Raw genomic sequence first — 20309 nt, 5'->3', positions numbered from 1 at the left:
AACATCAGTCTGCACAGCGTTTCCTTGACTGTTACTGCAAAAAGAGCTGTGCTGCCAAGAGCAGCAGTGAGAAATTTTAAGATACAATTTAGTGAAGCAAAACCGTGTAAACACGCAGAGTTCCAAAAATCCTTTCACCACTCATAGAGCATCTGTTAGCAGCCTGACCAAGCTTACAGCTGAGAAACTTGTAGAGGTGAAATAAAAGGAACAAAAAGCCCCGGAGCCAAACAGCTGGAGATGACGCAAGAAAATCCCATTTCCCCAGCTATTTGGTCCTAAAAGTGGTCATTGCAAACCAGCCTGGAACAGCACGTCCTGCCCTGGCCACCCTCCCAGCACAGTGCATCCATCACATCTAGCAGTTAGGAAGCAAAGATGCTGTGATAGAAAAATACTACTGGAGGCATCCTTCCCCAGTAAGGGCATAGAATCATGTTTGTTCTTCGCACACCATCACCAGCACACAGAAACGGATGGGCAGGGGTGAAATCGAAGACCTCATACACCAACAGACCAAAGAACCAAACTGCATGAAATGAGAAAAGATAACAAACCACAGGACAAAGGGGGTGGGAATGGGAGGTGCAGCGGGAGTCAAAGATACGCAATTATTAGACAGAAGTCATAAATCAGCAGCCTTTCGGGATTATAGGAAAGAGGACAATACGGAAACTCCAGCGGATTAATCCCTGTGCCTGCTGAAGGGCACCGAGACCGCCTCTGACTTCACAAACTTCGAGAGGAGCCTGGGCTGACCACTAACGCAGCAAACCTTTCCCCATACATATGTTCCTTTCTTCATTTTGCTTTTTATGGCTTTGGTTTAATAGAAATAAAACCTAAGAGAAAACACAAAGCTTCAAGGGTTTTTTTGTTGGCAGTGACTAAGAAAAACCACACAGTCTAGTAACATGAACGAAAATCCATCTTGAGGAAGTGCAATGGAGCTCTTTAGGAAACTAAGGAAACGCTCCTATTTCAGATGATGTCAAGCAGTTTAAATTCATTTCATTCACAAAAGCAACAAGAAGAAAAAAAAAAAAAAGAAAATCATCATTTTAACACAGATGGATCTATGACACAGCAGATGAATGAGAAACCAAGGTGCACACGAGAGATGGAGAGGCAGATGCACAAAAGCCACCCCTGGCACAATGCCACTGAGAACACACCTGAGAAGAAGGCACTGAGAGTACCCTGTCTGACAGACCGTTTTAAGTAAGTTCTCCCTTGCTTTCCAAGAAAACGATGACTTACCTTCCTCATTGCTTCAACACATACACAGTCAGTGCAAGATGGGGCAGGGGGGTGGGGGGTGTTTTTACAGAAGCAGATCCCTCTTCTAGAGCCCCCAGACGAACACCATGCTCATGCTGGCAAGAACGAGCACCACTTCACCAAGGCTCCATTTACAATCCGCCATTAAAAAAATAAAATACAAACAAAGCTATCTCCACTATTAGTTATGATTAATCTTATTACTAGCTGGCACTCCTACTGCATCCCTGGCTGTTATGGAGAAGATGTTATTTGGTCTTACTTGTTCAATGTCCCCTCCTGTGGTTTGAACACACCAGCCGGTTGCTAGGGCTATGCTGTTCACTTTTCAGGAGGTGGAGATTTTTTATTTTTATTTTTGAATGACATACAAACCCTCTGGCTACAGTGCTAGTGAAGATGTATTCCAAACAGCTTACAGAGAAAACAAAACACTGCCCTGCAAATAAATCCAAGGAAAGCTAGAAAAAAAAACAAGGGGCATTGTGAATGGGAACTGCAGTCTGCTGGATGCAAACAGGAAAGCTGCCTGAATGTGGATTTAAAAAACAGATATTTAATTAAGATGGCAGACTTAAAAAAAAAAAAAAGAGTGCCTAAACATTCTACATATGTAGGCAATTACAGTTTCCCCACTCAGAGGTTCTCTTTCCTAGATCAAACAACACACAGACAGACATCTAGGGGCAACATCTTCAAGCCTTTTTTTTTTTTTTTTGAGGTGGTCTTATTCTGAACATCCACCTGCAAAACACAACACACTTTCAAATCCAGAGGTTTGCAGAGCTGAGGAGAATCAGCTGCCTGCTATCAGGTCCAAAGGCCAAAAGGACACACTGAGACCTGCCCTACAGGGAAGGGCCTTTCGCCCCATTCACCTTCCTCTCTGTGCACATGCTCTGCAAATACTCAGCGGTTGGAAAGAAAGCATCAGCTACAGATTATTTTTACAATACGATGCAATAAGATGGATGACTTGAGTTTCTCAGCTCTCCCATTCCTACATAACACTCCTTAAATCAGGAAATTCTGATACACAGGAATGAAAAAAATCTCAGTTTGGGCTTGTTTCTGAGAGCTGTAGAGAGTAAAGAAAGAATCCCCAAGAGCAGGCTGTTACACAGAGCAGTCTACCACAAAAACACAGTGAAAAAGCCAATAAACTGCAGTCACCTCTTACAGGTAAGGTAGAGGGAGAGAACCTGTTACACATCAGAAGTAAGGTCCCAGATTTCACCTTGCTGTTAAAATAAATGTCCCTGCATTCTTGGTCCTACATGCACGAGACAACCAAAATGTCTGAAGCATCTTCTGGATTTATTTGTCTGCCTTTCAACGCTGAAACAACACATCCTTGTCAATTAATTTTACAAGGTAAAGCTCTATTTCATGAAGAGAAATGCCACTCCAGACACATTATCATATCTATTTGTGCTTTTTCTGGCTGGCCAGAAGAGCAACACAAACACACAGACTTATTTGCAAAATACATTTCAATCATAAATAAAATGGGCTTCAAATGAATTCAGTCTAAATCTCTGGCACAATATCTCATGAGATGTTTTGAAGAGACTCAACTATAGTGCCACCCGTCAGAGGCATTGTAACACTTATTAATTAATATCTTCAGCTAATTTACACTGGGAGTCATTAACATTTCTTTTAACATAAAAAACCTGCTCCATTTCATACCTTCCAAGCCTGAAAGAAAAAGCTAAAAAAGCAAATGGATCCTTGTTGAATATATTGCTCTGTTGTTCTGCAAGCCAAGAACAAATTCAATTTTAAAAGTAAAATAGGAAATGCTGGAAAAATCTCAATGGGAGTAATGCAGAGAAGTATCTCAGCATGAGGCAGGCACAGGAAACTAGTTGGGTCCCAAACACGCTCAGAGTTGTGTAATCCAGACACCCCCCTTCCTCGAGGACAGGCAGCTACTTGTGCCAGGGCCCCCCCAGGGACAGCTTCCCGTCCGCTCCTGCCAGCACCCACCCACCCACCCACCCGCGCTCCTCTGCCCCGCAGGGGCTCAACAGCCCTTACACACAGGCTGAAGCAAGGAGGCCTGGTGAGACCAGACACGTCCCCTGGCTGGTCCTTCCATGCACGAGTCCCCCATGTCGGGAGGGTGGCTATGAGGAGCCCTGTCCCTGAAGCTAGAGCCCAGTGGGACCAGGCTCAGGGCCCCATCAGCCTGCAGGCTCAGCACCCTCCAAGATCCCAACGCTCAACTATGCATAAAGGATAAACATTATTATGAATAAAAACTAACTCGAATCTTGGCAAAGGTTTAAACTGATAATGTCTATTTATTTATATATATATATAAAAATTTCTTCTTGAATTTACTGAACTCTCCTCAGGGACATCAAGGCACTTGTTCTCGTATTATGCAGGACTACAAAAAAGCAACAAATGTCCCTTTGTTCCCTAACTCTAGATCCTATCTTTATTCCCTGAATTTCATTATTTCTTTATTATACAATAAACATTATTTATTTCCTTTAACTGATAAAAATGAATGGAAGCACACTGAGGCTGAAAGCCTATCTCACATTATGTAAGAAATGTCTTAACAGTTATTAAGGCATAGAAAAGACTTTAAAGTATTTTAAGAACATAAAGCACAAGTCCTTCCAATATATAACTATTTATACCTGAGAAAAACTGACCTCAAATCACACAACTTTTATTACCAACCAGCTAAGTCACATTCTGAACTTTGCCTTAAAATTTGTTAAACACATTAGTCATGATGCATAAAGCTAAGCCTTGACAAGATAAGCATCCTTCAGATATTTTGACAGAGATGTATACACAGCAAACAGCTTATATAAACACCCAAAGTCTCTGAGTCAAGGTTTATGGCTTAGATTCATATCCAATTACAAACCAACCATTTATTTTGGTCTGCAGTACTGAAATAATTCTGGTTGCTTATCTCTGCTACCCTACTCTCCAGCAGCTTTTTTTTTTTTTTGTCATCGAAAGGGTTTTAAAAAACACACCAGGTTGACAGGTTGTTTTGTGCTGCACAAGTGAGCTCTGTGATCGCTGGATGACACGGAGGCACCCAGAGCAGCAGTACCTTACCTGCAAAGCAGCCGAGTAACGCAAATACCTGTCTGCAGTTGCTCTTCAGACTCACTTTCACTGTTTACTCACAAGCAACCCAAGGTCAAATGGAGGCTTGCAAAAAAACCCCACAGGTACACTTCACTTGAGGCTTTTCATGTTTTACTGGTTAACTATTAAGTAAATACCTTCTGCTACTCATCTTAGAGAGTCATAGAAATCAATGTTATTTTCTCGCATGTTTTGCTTGGATCCACTGATTAGAAAAACAATCGAGATACTCATTCCTCACTTCAAGATGGCTAACAAAAAAAAGGAAATGCCTCACATTCCCCAGCAACATGTTAGTGACATGCTGTGGCCACACCAAAGAGGCACTGTTGGGTAAGAGCCCAAAAGGTGGTTCTTCAAAATGCCTTAAGAACCATCAAATCCTGTGCACAGACCCATGTTTAGATTCAATTTCATAGCCTGTGCCACTTCCTGTTAGTGGGCTGGATCCAAAGACCAAATTCACAGACTTCCAAATCTGAAAGTGTTTGGCTTTGGATTTTGGACCTTCAGGTCTAGGAGTTTCTAGGTCCACAGTTTCAGTGTTGTCACTACACAAAAGTAGAGAGCACCTACCATCAAAAACCCAGAAAGTAAATAAAATGTATTTAGCTTGAGCAGTATTGTCATATGTTTAACCACCAACTACTTACAAAGAACGACAGAAAACCCAATACTTCATAATACCACAGCATCAACTGTTATATGGGGAAAATTTTCATACATGAAGTCCCAGCATTACACCCTTACCCTTCTGTCTGCCTCCAATTTTGTTAACATTTATTTTTCCAGGAGGACTATGTAAGAGAGCGCGATTACCTGTAGCGTATGTCTCATGTGTGAGAATACTTCAGTGATATCTGAGAACTTGAGGTTGGCAGCAGAACCACTGGACCACTGCACCATCAACAATCCCCTGATACAGCATGATCGTCCATCTCTTTCTTCTTGGCAATTTAAAATTTAAGCAGGACAAAATTCAACATGGTTCAGGACTTTTTTTTATGTAATAGGATGGGACTGAATTTTAAAGAGAAAAATATAAGGGGGGGAAAGTGAAAAATAAGAAATAGTAGGCCAATTTTCACTCTGGTTTTGTCTTGCTCACGTTAAAAACATGCAGACTTCTGCATTTCCTTTTCTCCTAAACTAATCCCCTTTAACAATAGCTCATGCTGGAGTTTTGCCAACAGCTTATGTGTAGGTAGTACACTTGGGAATCTGAGAGTCTACACCAAGAAAATCTGCTGTAGGCAGCATGTGACCTTAATCACTATTAAAAATGGACTGTCTACCTTTGAGATTCTTGGGATATCAGATGTAGGCACTGTGCCTTTCAAAACACTGACCTCAAATTTTGCATTAGTTGTCAGCTTTGAAAAGGCTCAAGCAGTTCATGTGCAAAACACATCCTGAAACTGGCACATTTGTGCTCATCAGTGAGAAAACAAAGGTGGATGTAGTCACCTTCGTGTTTTGCCAGCTGCCATGCGTGCTAGCCCGCTGCCGGGCGGAGCAGCCACAGACCCGGGTCCCGCAGAGCAATTCAGGACCCAGCTGCAGCACAGGGAGATGCCTCCTGGCCAGGGAGCGTGGCGCTGCGGGATGCTTGTCTCCCGTCCCTTGGGACAATCCTCCCTCTCCTTTGGGGGACAGCTTGTCTTTGCTGCCCCAGCTCCAGAGCTGCTCATTTAAGCCAGGGGTGAAGAAGCAGCACTCGCAGCCATGTCTTTTTCCCAGGGCAGCCCAAAAATGCTGCCACTCAGAGGGGGCTCCCCCAGCACTGCCCATCATACTCTTCCTATCAATAGGCTTCCAACCCCAATGTCCCTTCCCAGGACACAACCTCCAGTCCCTAAGACAACACAGCCCTGAGTCTGATAACCAGAAATTTCCATAAAGCTGGAGTAAGCAAAGCTTTTAATTTTTTTTTTTTTTAGCCAGGGGGCAGAGCACTGTTGATTTTGCCTTGTTTTCTTAACACCAAAGTTTCAGTGCCAAGAGATGAAGGACGAAAGCCGTGCGCTCGCAGCTGGAGGAAAGGGCACTTCTCTTCTGAATGTTGCACTGATGAGCACCAAGCAAACAAATCCTCCCAAAACCCCCTATTATCACAATGCAACTTTAAGGCACATATGCTGTCCTCGCTGCTGCCTAATGCTCACCCTTGCTCAGCTGGGGAGCTGTGTCCTTGCCCACCCCCGGGCCAGCCTCGCTTCTCAGAACAAAGGCTGTTTTGCAGCTAGGACACAGAAACCAGCTCTCTTGCTGCCCAGTCCTTTTCCATGGAAGCCCACAGCTGGTTCTTCAGAGTAAGAGGTAGTGCCTTCTCCACCCAATCTCAACCTCTCCTCCTCTTGTCAGACTGCCACACTGCCACTCCTCACCATCCCTTGCAGAAAGATGTTTTCATGACTTGGTACCCTCCGGCCTCCAGCATCACCCAATGCTAAAAAACTCAGTGGAACACAGGCTGAGCTGTTCATGGGGCTCAGAGGAGCTCACAAGATAAAGATGTCAGTGCTAGGGGAATGGGAACAATGCTGGGGCAGGCTGGAGGGCTACACAGAAAATACTGACATGGGCTATGGGTGATGCTGAAGGGTCGGAGGGTTTTCACCGGCAAGGAGGGAGGAGGCAACAGGTCAGAATCAAGCCAGAGCTGTGACGTCTGCACAAATAGAGCATGAGACAAACTTGGTCCTAGCCCTACTGTCTTCCCTCTCTTCTGCCCCAGGAAGAGGAGCAAATCTCAGAAGAAAGGAGATGGCAGAGGAAAAGGTGACTTCTTTCTGCTTCTCCAGCAAGAGAGAAAGATGTAGTGATGGGAAGGAGCAGCCACTCTCCATCCCACAACCAAGCTTCTGTGAATATGGAGGAGTGAGAAATACCCCACCCACTACCCATGGCCCCATCAGTAAGGCAAGCAGAATGTGCCAGCTTTACAACAGAGGAAGACACAGCTCACAAAATGAAGAAAAATCTCAACGATCAGAAACTTAAGACATACTTGCATCAATGCATGTTTGATGCCCAACTGGGGACAGAATTGCAGTTGCTACAAACCTGCCTAGATTTATGTGGGTTACTGAGACTAAGTTTACTTGCTACACATGATCTGCTAAATGTGAAACAATTTTTTTTATTATGTATGTATGTTCCATTAGACACAGCGATAAACTGTGGTTTATTACTGAACTTGCTAACAGTAGGCTGCCCTTAGTAGACAGGGCTATAGTGCACTAAAATGGAGGATAACTTTTTAAGAGCAGTGCAAGAAAGTTTAAAATCCAGTTGCAGTAGTACAGTGCAAACAGACCTATAAACCACCTGGTTCATGTTCCCGGAGCAGTCTAACCCAAGCAGGGGGCTGCAAAGACTTCTCAGGCAACGGGGTCAGCAGTGGGTGGGTTAGCACACACTACCTACCCCATGCTGCCCAGGCCAGCCGTGCCACGATCCAAGTCAACGAGTCTGGAGCAAACTTAGGTGTGGCTAAATCGTACAACAACAACAATGCAGAAATACTGTCCTGTACAAGAGCTGAACTGCCCCTCTCTCTCATTAAGTATCTGCAACACGTTTAAGGCAGTCTACAACTCTGATACACCAGTCAGGTTTACTAACTCTGATGGAAAGCCAGTTTCACATAATAAACCTTGCAATATCCAATTTCTCCCAAAACTCGAGATCTTACAGAGAAGTAATTCCACTAGGATCTTAGTTTTTATTAAGAAGGAAAAAAAATATTATTGAGCCACATGCTTGCTAAAGGAAGTCTGATGTGATCTGAGAATATCCTGAAAGTTTGGATACAGGAAGCCCCTTATTTGCCATGTAATACTGTAAGGCATAGAAGGAATGTGGATAGGGGAAACACTATCACCTGACTTTTTCTTTTTTTTTTTTTTTTTTTTTTAGTCTTCAGTAGAGGAAAGAAAAAAACAGCTTAGGCTGCTTAACTGTTTCCCTTCCCTTAACCTACAGATGTAGTTAAAATAAAGCTTCAGAAACAATTCAAGTCATTTAATACTATTTTAATTAAAAGTTGTTTTTATAACATAAAAAGACCAAAATTAACCTCACTGCTGTTTCATAGTTGTACTGGGAAAAAGTGGTTCTTGTGTAACTTCATTGTTTTCTACCTTTCCGAAGCCCCAGTGTAACAGAAGATAGCAAGGATGGAACGATAAACGTAGGATTTAAAGCTCTGCCTAGCCCACGGTTTATATACATCCAATTAGCTCCTCCTGCACACACACACACCCACCCTTGAGCTCTGGGAACTGCTAATGTAATTCCTGCAGTTAAAAAAATTCAACGCCAGAATCCTTGTTGGCCAAAAGCAAAACCAACAACCTGCACAGCTGGGCGTGTTTTTACAGGAGTGGATGCCCAGCTAAAAAGAAGCTCAGATCCAAGATCTGAACTGTCCCAAAATTCAATATATTTGTTATAAATCTGCATCCAGCACCCCATTGCCTCCCAAGGACCATCATGTCCTTACTTCAGCAGAGTGGTCAATGCAAATCAGAAGTTTCGGAGCTTAACACACGGTGGTTTTATTTGGCCATACGCAGGGGCCTCTCCGGGACGTGGTGTAACAGTACGAAACAAGTCTCGCGCTGTAGCAGCATCGCACTCTGGTTACCCATCAGTGACTCTGTTAACTTCTTACGGTGCCATGGACGCTGGCAACACAGACAGGCGAGTGAAGGACTGCTCCCTGCCACGATGTGAGATCTAAACTAGTACAGAACAGTTCAGTGTATGCCAACCGGCAACACTCAATGTTTTGGATGAATTAATGGCCCTTAGAATTCCCATTAAAATGTTCCTCGGAATACATAATCTCAAGATAACACATCAAAAACCTCGAGGGATCCAATATACTTCTAATGTTACATTTCTTTGAAGTACTTTCCCTCTGTATTTCAACAACACTTCAAAGTTCTCCTGCTTACATACAAATCAAGTTGGACATCTGATGCTAAAAGAAGCAGATATTAAAAGTGTTTCTTTCACACTTTCCCAAGCTTTGGGGGGGGGGGTGTGGGGGTGTGGTGTGTAAAAGTCTTGTAGAAGGGTGCATATTAACTGTATGCAGATTTTCACTATACCTGTTGATCAGGAAAGAGATCATGTATCAAAGGTCAAACAGAACCAGGGTACAGCCCCAGTCTCATCTGCAGCTGAAGATCCTGGTCCCAATGAGCACAGGTTCAACCTGCAGGATGCAGATAGTCTTGCTGACACTGAGAGGGATCAATGGAAGTGCCCAGCTGTCCTGGTTTCTGGAATAGAGCTATTTTTTTTTTTTCTTCTTAGTAACTAGAATAACTCTGTGTTTTGGATTCAGTATGGGATTTGAGATGAGAAGAATGTTGATAATGTACTGATGTTTTTCACTGTTGCTAAGAAATCAAGAATTTTTCAACTTCTCATTTCCTGCTAGTGCACAAGCATGCAAGTAGCTGGGAGGGAGAGCAGCCAAAACAACAGACCCAAGCTGACCAATGGAGTACTCCATATCATCTAATGTCATGCTCAGTATATAGTTAAGCGTGGATCAGGAAGCTCACTCTGGCTTTTGGGCTTGTGGTTTCACAATCACAACGTGGATCTCTTCCTTGGGACCACCAGCCAGGAACAGGCTGGACATCGGTCAGCAGGTGGTGAGCAATCATGCTGTGTGTTACCTGTTGGTGTTTTCTATTATTAATATTAGCATTATTATTGATATTATTTTAACTTTTATTTCAATATTAAATTGTTTTTATCTCAACCTACAAGTCTCCTTACCCCTCCGACTCTCTACCATTCCGGGGGGAGGGGGAGTGTGAGCGAGCAGCATCATGGTGTTTGGCTGCCGGCCGGGTTTAAGCCACACCACCAGTCCATGAAGGCCACTGGAAGGAGGAGCCTGTTCATGGGAAAAACAAAGGTCCACTTGTACCATCGAAGTAATGTGATCATCTTCAATGGTCTTGTTCAGAGACAAGGGGAAGAACTCCACAGGACTCCCAAAACACTGCCAATGTTGCCAGTGAACAGGGAAGGGTGCAGCTGGCAAGATGTACTGAAATGGAACCAGGTTTTTGTGTCTTGACCAAGGACTTTGGCAGACCAGCTGAAAAAAGAAGTTGTCCTCACTCTATTACCACGCCAAAAACGCCACCAAACCCAACCATAAATAAACAAATCACAACACTTGTTATCACCATGAACTAACAGCTTTCTCAGCAACTCTGTTAACACCTGGGGCCACATCCTTCATGGTCCACATGGAGACCCCAGGAATTACCTGGGTATAAGTCTTGCTTGTTCTCAGGCACTAAGGAAGTTTTAAAAGGTTGATACTTGCTTCATATATAATAGATCTATAAAAATAATTATTTATTTTAAAACTACTGCCCATGTATTTCCCTTTGTTAAGGCTGACTATTTTTCATGTGCCTACTGAGCCATGACTGCAGGGACTGTTTCCAGAGAGTTATATTTAACTCTGAAGCACTTAAGATTTTGTTTCCCTGGCTAAAGTTAGGACGGGATCCTCCCTTAGAGGAGGATCTTCCTCTTAGTCTGCTGAACAGAAAGAAAGCACCGAGACAGTCTAGTCTGGACTTGCAGAAGACACTGGTGACTGACGCCAAGGCCCCAACTACAATGATCCTGCTGAGCAAAAACAGGAAAGTAAATCCAAAACTAGCAAGAATGTTTACTTTACATATTATTATATTTACATACATATACATAACATTGCTTATTTCAGGATGTAAATCATCATACATCTTCATACAGGGGTCCTGTCATTGTACAGCTCCTCTCGGGGACAGCTCATCATTTATTTCCCACTATACAGCAAGAGCCTGCTGCAGCAGCATTTAAGTAGCTACACAAGGTTGCCTCTTCAGTCCCCAGAGAGAAACAGGGGCAGCTCTTGATCAGAAGCGTGCTGAACTGCTCACAGAAAGGTCCACCACTGCTCCCACCCCCTCCAGCAGCATTACAAATCCCCATGGTAATCACCCTCCTTACATCGCGGAACTGCCACTTAAGGAGACAGACTCGTCTACTTCTGGGTTTTGCTGTAAGATATAACTACCATGGTATTTTACTTCACAGAGGTTCTGGTCTCATTAATGAACTCTTTTACTTTTGCAAATGAATTACCATACATCAATCAACACGAGTGTGCTCACTGCTGGTATACTACAGTTCTGCAATCACTGAAATACCACTGTTATTAGCAGGTTTCTAGCAAAGTCCAAAAAACAAAACTACAAGAAGGTTTTAATTGCTTCAATGCTACAACAGAAGGACTTCCCTAGGACAAACTTTTAAGATCAGCCACTGCAGCTGTGCACTCAAGTTTGCATAAGACAGGTGCTCCCACAATTCACTACACACTTCAACCGCTTTACCCAGGGAAACAGCCTTATACTTGATCGCTGAAGATAAATCCTGTGTGCAAATAAGCTACAAGTCCAACGGGAAGCTCTGATGGAGCTTGTGGAAATCCACATTAGCACAAGGAGCACTTGCATGTAACGAAGTACAAGATTAGTGCTGTTAAAGCCTCAAAAAACATATTGCCATTACATTGCACTTCATTAACAATAAAATCCCCCAACTGGAACATGCCTTACCTTAAAAAGTGACTAAGGTAAGAAATTTAAAAGAAGAGTTTCCTTTTCGTTTTCTGAGCACAAGATATATTGCAATACAATCTGAGTGGAAGATATAGATAGGTAATATTAAACTTGTTGCCTTAAATACAGTTTATTAGAAGTGCCCAAGCAGTGCTTTCCAAAATGGAACAGTAACATGCTCTGCACAACTACTCCTGCTGTTATAGACCTTACCCAGAAGATTATCTTTTGATCTCCCAACTTTTCCAACTCCATTTTTCAGGCTGAAGTAAAGAATCTTTGACAGAAGCCCAACTCCTTCATGTTGCGAGGTGAGAGAAAGGGAAAACACACAGAATAACTCTCAATTCTCTGAAAAGAAAAAAACATTCAAAAAGCATTGTCCACATGGCAGATCCTTGAGAAAGCTGTGCTCTACTCATTTTTCATCAATTCTTGATAAATTTTTGGAAGAAAGTCCATCTAGCCATATATTTAACAATGCAGAAGAGCAATCACCACTCCAGTTTATCTAAATTCTGGTTCAACATCCAACATTAAAAGTTTCACAAGTACATTCAGAAAAAGGAAAAAAAAAAAAGAAAAAAAAAGAAAAAGAAAAAAACACCAGGAACAGGTATCTATCTCTGTGTGGTAACAACCAGATGTCTGGCAGTGGAGGTATCCGAGTCATCTAAAGTTGGCCTTTGGGATTTGGATTTTGCTCTTTTTTTAAAACTTCTCCCCATTCCAAATAGCAAGGCTCTTGTTCCTGCAAATGCCTCAAGGATCATAAATGCATTCAGGCCTCACAGTATTTTCATGAAATATCAGTTCCTGTTCCTCTACTTGACTTGCAGGAGAAATCTGCCACTTTAAGGAGATAAGCAGCTTTCCAAGAAATGTCAAGAATACTAAATTGCCATTTCTGTGCTCTGGTTTCAGGTTTTTTTCCTCTCCTAATATTCTATTTAAATTGTCTTTAAACAGAAAGTGAAGCACTATCCAAGATGAGCTAGTGTGATGTGCTGTATTTTACAGACTGCAAGACCTGAATCAGTACTGTCAGCTAATTAAAAACCTTCCAAAAAAATAGAGGTTTAATTCCCCATGTTACATTACTGTGTCTAAGAAAAGACTTAGGAAAATAACATGAACAAGACAAGTATTAAATGTCATCCCATTTTTCTAAACAGGCTCAGTTACCAACAAAACAAATGCCGATGCTCAGCCACACTTCTGACACTTTTGTACCTTTTGAAGCTTCCGCAGACCTATTTTCATGTTACTCAGGCAAAAGCTGCTTATGATTTATAGAAATGTCTTTGTTTAAGGAGAAGAAACCCTAACTCACTGTTGCTACACTGCAACACCAACTCTGTCCTCAGCGCTGGAGAGCATTCCCAGTTGGCCCTCTTCCAACTCCGCACAGCTGAGGATGGACCCTGGGATAAACCCTGTGTCCTGTGTTGATGCTGCCTGCAGGCTCTCTCGGGCAGCAGTGGTCTCACTGGGAGAGGATACCACCAGCATTTGGGAGGTTTCTTTGCTAAGACTGACTGTCCGTGGCCCTTTACAGCTTACAATTGGCCAGGACTAGACTGCCTAAGCTGCCTACACTGCCTAACTACCAAATCAGGAGGAAAAAGAGCCAGAGCATGTCCAGGTATCTGAAACAGGGGTCCCAGCAGTGGAAGGGCAAGATCAATATCAAAGAGGTGACCTTCCACAGAGGGAAGTGATTTAGCATGAGTGTATACTTGGCAGGGAAGAGACAGGTCTGAGTAAAATACCTAGGACACCCCAGCAGCTCATACCCCAAAGGTGGCCTCCAGAGTACATTGGTAAGTAAGAAAATCTGATCTGACCACGCGCCTGAGGCCCTCGGGAGGAGACACTTAGCATTGGCCCTACAGTGAGTGACCTGCAAGGGGACCTGTGCCCAGGCAGCAGTGCCCCAGCAGTCAGGGGAAGGAGGGAAAACAACAGATCCCGGCATAGAGGGCTCCTTCAGGCCTGAAACCAGTACTGGGAAGCTGGCCAGACAGCTGTGATTTTCCTTCCAGCTAAAGGAAACATTTTGACATGGTTGCAGGCGAGTTCCCACACCACAGTCACTCCTCAGGCTGGACTCGCAGCACCCCGGCTGCTGGCACCACCTGCTCCGTACTCACACAACACCTTGCACTGCAGCAGCCCAGCCCAAGGCTCTCCTGGTACCACAGCAGTGCCATCCAAGGCAGGAAACTTCCATTTTAGGTGAGGACAGCAATTTTGAACATCTACACAGCAATCTCCCAACTCAAAAGATGCTGTGAAAAATAGATTATTTTCATAATTCTGGCTGCCAAACTCAAAAGAGCTAATATGACTAAAGCCAAACACAAAGATGAAGTAAACTGGGTGTTAAGTCAAAAGAAACAGCTTAGCTAAACCATTTGCCCTTAGGTCAGAAGTTGCTCACCTGAGCTGAGACTTCTGTTACTCTGGTTTTCATGGCTATCTTAACAGACTAGCCTACCTGAGTAGAGCACATGAGTAGAGTTCCTGTGCAAATTCTCACCAGTGGGAACTTCTCACCAGCAGGGAAAAAGCCGGTGTTCCACAAGGAAGTAGCATCCAGGAGCCTCAAGTGCAGCTCCACACTGCTACTAAGGCGACACTTAGTGCAGATGGATATTCAGCTTGCAACTGAGCAATCGTTATCTTGTATATAATCAACACTATACCTGTCTGCAGATCTCAAGCAATTCATCTTCAAATCATTTAGAACTGGACACGGCATGGCAGAGAGGAGAATCAAGAGTTATTTCCCACTAACACTAGAAAATAACACAGTGCTCTTCTGAAGTAAGAAAATATCAAGTAACAATAAAGAAACACACCCACCACACATGCATGCCAAAACACACACAGCACCACAAGGATGTCTCCAGTATCTCTGCAAGAACAGCCTGTTCCTTGGAGGTTTCTTGTCCAAGACCTAAGACCCAGCCTGGTGCTCCTTTGCTTGCAAGATCTGACAAGATCCCAAGAAGCTGGTGTAGCTGCAGGCCAGCAACCTAGTGTTGTGCCATGCTCCAAAGAGCCACATGCAAATACCTAATGAGTACATGACTACACGTGTTTCCTCTCCTGTTGTAACACCAGCAAGGCTGCAAACTTGTTCCAGATAATACAGGAGATAGTAGCTTGGCCATCTCTCAGTGCTCCATGGTGTGGATCACGGCATTCACTATGGCTGTCATAATACACTGTAAATTATACACAGCACACACCCATAATAATATAAACCTCACAACTGCCTACATATTTTGTGGTAGCAGAAATTAACAGACATTGACAACTAATCAGACAGTAGAAGCACTAGAGGAGACATACTCTGTTTGTTGTGTACATGCATGATTTCTTGCCATCATAACCGACTACACTAACAGTTTCTTCTGCCATAGCAATGTTGTTGGGCTTCTTTATCTCATTCTCCCAAGAGGCTGCTATTTCAGTTACTCTGAGAAGTGCTGCCCCTACCTTTAGTGACGGAGGATTCTCACTGGCTGACCACACTCTACTGAACATGGAAGCATACCTTAACACCACACCATGCACCAAGAAACCCCTTGGCATGTCCGGACATGGGATCCAGAGGAGTGCTTGCAGGAACTACCCAGAGCACACCATACCACATTCGTGCTAGGCTGTGCACAACACTCCTCTCACTTCTCTGCCCAGAGCACTGCAGCAGAGCTAGCAGAGGTCCTGGGAATACAAACACAGCTGCAAAGAAGGTCCCTAAATAAAACAAGGAGATAGGCTATAAAGGAGCAGGAACATGCGACTGGAAGGCGAGGCTAGCTACTCTAGATAGTCACAGGATGCAAAGGTGTTAACTCCCAACAGTGTCCAAAACTGCAAGGGAAGCAATAAGCAGTAGCAAACTGTTGTACTGAGAAGGACCAGAAGCAGAGGGAGGAAAGGAAATGAAAAGCGGCAATAATGGAAATCCGTGCCAAGATCTTGGACGGAAAAGCACCAAACCCACAGAGAGGCCTCCGCGAGCACTTGCAAGCTGGCAACTGCAGACTGTCTTTGCTCCGCTGCCAGACTATTTTGGGGCTGAAACACTGACAGTCAACAAGGTTCTCCCCCACATAGCCAGAAATATGGCAGAACGTGGCATCCCCCACCTATTGGATTTTCACCTCCTGTTGGGAGCTGGGGACAGATACAAAGGGGACCTGAGCTGCCATCAGCTCAGTTTTGGTTTTCCAGCAATGCTGCAGCACCTGATGGGATGCATAACTCTATTTTCTGTCCACACACGGACAGAGAGGGCTGTTCACTGCCCAGGTGGCAGAACACCACAGCTGCTTTACCACTGCCATCGCCTGGTGGACCTCAGGCAGAACATCACCCAGAGCACGTCAAGTCTCGACTGCTCAGTATCAAGCCAAGAGGGACAACCAGCCAAAACCCCCCTGGTGCTGAGCCTTGTGAGTACAGCCAGGACTGGCTGCCCAGTCCCACAGCAGAGTTGAACTTTCCAAATATTTTCAACAGCTCCTTATCAGCAAAGGAGCTTTACACCAGCTCAGAATTTCACAGTGTTTATAATCTGGTCCTCTTAAATTGGATTGACAACCTAGCTGAACCACAGCCTGAAATAGAGACAGTCTCTCTGTCGGCACAGGATCTTTTCAGCAAGACCCACCCAGCCTGAGATCAGCAAGTTGTGTAAGCCCACATTTGATGACAGGCATGCTCCTAATGCCACCAAAGTCAATGGTGCTGAGAACACATTTAACACTGGCTGCCTGTTTGACTAAGTGACCAAACCAGGACCTCGTAATACAGATCCTGCCAGCTTTGTGCAACCTGTGTGTGCTTTCAGTAATATCAGCACTCTGTTATAAGGTCCACAGTAGAATACCAGCTTTCCTCATCTTGGCTGACTTCAGTCTATCAGCTGCCAGACATGACTCTTCAGAAGGGATAGGCAAGGAAGGAGAGGTGGTGGGGTAGCCCTGTATGTTATGCAGTGCTTTGTCTAGAGCTTAACAATGGTGATAATAGGGTCAAGTGTTTATGTGTAAGAATCAAGGAGAAAGCTAACAAGGCAGATATCATGGTGGGAGTCTGTTACAGACCACCCAATCAGGATGAAGAGGCAGATAAAATATTCTAGAAACAGCTGGGAGAAGTTTCACAATTGCCAGCCCTTGTTCTTGTGGGGTACTTCAAGTTACCAGATGTCTGCTGGAAATACAATACAGGGGAGAGCAAACAGTCTAGGAGGTTCCTGGAGTGTGTGGAAGAGAACTTCCCGACACAGCTGGTGAGGGAGCCAACTAGGGAAGGAGCCACACTGGACCTAGTGTTTGCGAACAGAGGATTTGTGGGTGATGCAATGGCTGGAGGCCATCTTGGGCACAGTAATCACAGGAAGGGTTGTCAAGCACTGGAACAGGCTGCCCACCGAAGTGGTTGAGTCACCATCCCTAGAGGTATTAAGAGACATGTAGATGTGGTGCTTAGGGACATGGTTTAGTGGCGGACTTGGCAGGTTTGTGGTTCCACTTGATATTAAACGTCTTTTCCAATCTAAACAATTCTATGATTCTGTAATTATTAGTTTCATTGTCATTATTTAAAATAAACAGCTGCTAAGGGCATGAGAAAAGAAACCCCCTCCAGGCATAGGATCATTGGTTTGGTTAAGTGAGGAGTGTTTCAGACGTCCAAGCTCTTTGGTGATGTCACCTGACACAGCAAGGATGATTCTACTCCCAAAATGCACATCTTTTCCTTGTCAGTGTCACTCACTCTAGGTCTCTGAGGAACAACTTCATCTCCCTCAAACCAGGGGTTGGGGAGTGATGAGCCTAGGTCCCTACTGCTTTAGGTACCTCAAATCAGTGCACACCCATCTGCTTGGGGAGAGGGGGGAAGAAAGGGTGTCTCCCAACCTACCCCCTCGTTACACACCTCAGTACAGGTATACCAGAGGAGAATCAGGCCTTCAGGAAAAAACAAAGATAAAAGAAAATATGGCAATCGTTTTGCTACCCTAATGAAACAGACTGAATTCTCTGGCCTTACCATTGAACACTAGATGATTCAATTGGACTTGATCTCCCCTCATGAGGCAAGGCTATTTCCTCTCCTGCTTTCTTACTGCAACTCAGATTTGCCTATGCCCTATTTTTGGTATCCAAATTAAGAATATTGCTCATAACCAGATTATATAGCATTTATTCTGAAGAGTAAGAGATACTGATACAGCTAAAAATTCAATATAAACACCCTGTGGATGTAAGCCATGACATTTATATAGCGGATTAGTAAGCACTAAGAGGAATTTCTAATGTAGGGCACATAACACTCCCTTCATTTCAGAGGCAATTATTTTAATACCATGATTTCAAAATTTGATGTGTTCTTGAAAACACTTGCAGACAGACAGCTTTATTTAAAAAGCTTCCAAATCCTGAAAGGACAATTTGAGGTGCATCTCCGGTTTTGAGATAAGAGAACATCTGTGAAGGAGTGTATGGGCTGGCCAGCAGATAAGCAGGCTGAGACAAACATCAGTTTTACACAGTATGGATCTGAGCCTCCCTCAGACAAATGGAAAGGCTGGGGGAGGTTCAACACAGAGCTCCTGCTTCGGCCTATCTCTAGCTGAAACCGGCACCACTTGCGCTGCCAACACCGTCACTGTCAGTGGTGAACTGTGCCCCTGGCAGAGCATCTTTCCATCCCCAGTCCCCACTCCCAGCAAGTTTCTGCAGCATTCTCATTGCTCCCAGCAGCCCTTGCCTTTCACACCTTGTCACTTACTCCTTGATATTTTCCAGATACCTCAATCTGCAAGCCACTGTCATGTGAGCTTCAGAGGGCCAGCTTACAGCTTTAATCACAAAAGAGAACACAGCCAGGTTCCCAGTGATCATTTATCAAACCTGATCAGCATCAACTCAGCCTTTCAAGTACAGGAGAAAGGGAAAACCAGTCAATCTGTTGTAAGGAGAGCTGAAGGGATGACAACAGCTGGTTTTCCTATCAAGACCTTAAAAGTTCCCTGTGCTTTTTGATAGCGGTTTGATGCCCCATGCTAAGAAAAGACTCATCCAAGCCCTTCTGGATGAGAGCCATGCAAACACCTGGGCCATCACATCCCAGACTAGGGATGTCCCAGCCGGTTCCAAAGGAATATCCGTGCCTGCTGGCGTCCTGCGCACCCCATGGCACAACATACCTTCTTCCTGAAGCAGCAGGTGAGGTGGCTTCTCTTAAATGTTGACTCATACCACTTAATTTTGCAATCAAAAATCATCACCTGTCCTGCTAATCTTAGCCATTTCCCAAATCCCAGAGTCATGTCACTATAGACATACTATACCAAGTAGAACTGTAAGAAAGGGTGCAACAAGTCATACAGCTATCATGCAAAGTTTGCACGTGGAGATACAGGTGGTTGGGCAGGGAGGTTTAACATGGAAGTTGCAAATCCAAGATCTTAAAACACAAAAAATACTCTTGTGTTCCCTTACATTATTTCAGAATGGAATTTCTAAGTTATACCAATAAAACCAGGGAGGGTAGTAATCAAGTTCACCACGGGGAACCACACTGGTTCAGGTACCCACCCCAGTACCTTGCCCCTGCCACGATCACCTTCTGGCTGCCATCTCCCACTTATTCCTTCCCTCCATTCAAGCTAATGTCTCCTCTCCCACCACCCTTCTCCCTCTCCTACTTTCTTACTCTCAAGTACCTATGATGTTTGTGATTTGCAGTCATCCCCTAATACATGACAGCTGTTCCCTTCTCTTTGCTGCATGTAAACAGTTAGGAGGAAGCATGAAAAAAAAAAAAATCAAAATCCCAAACAACCCTGCCCTCAGTTCTCAACTGCAGCCACAGACGACAGCAGGAAAAGTCCTCTTCAGCCCCACGGCTGCTGTGTTGGACCTCAGGGAGATGGTGCTCCAAGGAGCAGCCATCACACAGGGCCAACTCTCAAGGCTCTGCCAAGCAGAATGACATGCAATTCTTCTCACAGCTGAGAAGTTACCCAAGTTTTGGTGAATTTGCATTGGGGGGAAAAGGAAAAAGTATCCAGATAGTCAGGTACCTCACTCCCTCTCTTAATTTCACATATCTAAGTAACACATAGTAAAATATCTCCAAGAAGTTTCCTGGTAAGGGTATCAGCATGATCTGAGCAACTCATCCAGAACACATTCTTGGAAGCACTCACAACTGTTGTAT

At 44.1% G+C, this 20309-nt stretch overlaps 1 protein-coding gene across 7 annotated transcripts in view; it reads right to left on the bottom strand.

The window, feature by feature from the left end:
- PPFIBP1 (PPFIA binding protein 1) overlaps positions 1-20309 on the bottom strand; it is a 116383-nt gene that overhangs the window by 57084 nt on the left and 38990 nt on the right. The gene's annotated exons all lie outside the window — the stretch shown is intronic.

The sequence above is a fragment of the Athene noctua genome, chromosome 3, assembly GCF_965140245.1.
Source record: "Athene noctua chromosome 3, bAthNoc1.hap1.1, whole genome shotgun sequence".
In the NCBI taxonomy this organism is placed as follows: domain Eukaryota; kingdom Metazoa; phylum Chordata; class Aves; order Strigiformes; family Strigidae; genus Athene; species Athene noctua.
This window is presented reverse-complemented; position numbering and strand designations above follow the sequence as displayed.